Raw genomic sequence first — 1,557 nt, forward strand, 5'->3', positions numbered from 1 at the left:
TATTGTTATCCAACACAGATTATTTCCAGCACATTCATAAGGTTTCTTGTCAAATACTTTTACAATTCTCAATTTAGTTTGAGCTGTTGCTTCGACAAGAAGTAAAAGCATCAAAAATTGACAATATTTAAACCGGAAATTAATATATTTTCTTTATATTTATTTTATTTTGTCTACTTTTAGATCTTAAATTTTTTTGAGAGTACAATTTTTAATAAACTTACTGTTTTGACAGAAATTGTGTATGCTATCATACAAATACAAATGAATTTACAAGACTAAATCCTAAACTAGATATGCTGATACCTAATACCATACATAACCTTTATAATAAGTAATATAAATGTAAATAAATTCAAATTCTTATTGATTATATTTACCAATGCCATTGAAAGATATGTATGCATTTGCAGCAGAGTTACAGTAAACACACACAGCTGCTAATGATGTTGCTGCCACTTTGTCTGGTCGGAGAGAAAAAGGTGCTACCTACAATACACACCTACACCTACACATACACGTGTGTGTGTGTGTGTGTGTGCAACTACCTGCATCAGAAATATTTATCGATATTGGGTACGTTTTGGGCCAAGTTATGAAAAATGTACTTTCGTTACACGGCGCACATTAAGCGAGGACGTCATAAAGTCTGAGACGACCGGCTAACCAGGCTGAGACTGGAACAGGGCCCTTGACGCAGCATGAGGCCAGCTCTCAATCGATGGCGATGGAGATGGAGTTGGGGGATGAAGGTAAAGGGAGAGATGCATTCGTTATCTTTTTTTAAATGTGTATGTTTTTTTTTTTAATTGTAAGCCAGGTAAATAAGTTTTCGAGTCCGAGCCTGTGTGCCATCGTAAACTCCTGATGAACCTCATAAATAATATGTATTCCGATTTTTATGCTTGCTGTTTCACACTTACATACACACACACACCCGGGAAGATTCCAATTTCAACCTCAGCTTTAACTTTTTGACATGGGTTTTATGGATCGCTGTTCGAGTTAACACACACATACACACAGCTCGATCGCCTTTTGCGTAGTCAATGAATATATTGGATTTGATATTGGCTTCTTCTTAAGTCTTTGACTACTCATTGTTGGCATTACAAGCGGACAACGCCTACAGCTCTAAGGAGAATTTTCCCAAATTGTCAACTGAAAAGGGGGATAAATAAAAATTGTTGCGACCGCCCTGTGTAACCCCTGTGGATTTTACCAGCTGCACTTTGGCTCCCGCTGCTGTAGCAGCTTCGACTTTAACATATTTATTTTGAGACAGAGTCACAGCAAAAGTTCAAAGAATTTTTTATATAGATAGAATAGTAGCAGGCTCTTTTTGGTATCTTAATAGAAAGTAATCCAAATATTAAACTTATTCTTTCACGATTCAGCTTGTATTTGATCATCCCCTAATAGATTCAAGCTGATACCAACTTTCTAAGTAGTTGCATTTCATTAACAAGATGTCATTTTTATAAGAGAAATAATAAAATGAAAGGGCAACTACTATAAAATCGGTACCGTTATAAGCCTCACACAGAGTCCAAAAAC

General features: G+C 35.8%; 1 long non-coding RNA gene across 2 annotated transcripts; it reads left to right on the forward strand.

The window, feature by feature from the left end:
* The first annotated feature begins 657 nt into the window (after positions 1-657).
* LOC117781838 lies at positions 658-902 on the forward strand. Of its 2 annotated transcripts, none has more exons than XR_004617205.1 (2): positions 658-752; positions 817-902. It is a non-coding gene; the product is annotated as an uncharacterized LOC117781838 (long non-coding RNA). The 2 variants fall into 2 exon arrangements; XR_004617204.1 differs by having other exon boundaries at positions 821-902.
* Positions 903-1,557: the final 655 nt, after the last annotated feature.

This window comes from Drosophila innubila (assembly GCF_004354385.1).
Source record: "Drosophila innubila isolate TH190305 chromosome 2L unlocalized genomic scaffold, UK_Dinn_1.0 4_B_2L, whole genome shotgun sequence".
NCBI lineage: Eukaryota > Metazoa > Arthropoda > Insecta > Diptera > Drosophilidae > Drosophila > Drosophila innubila.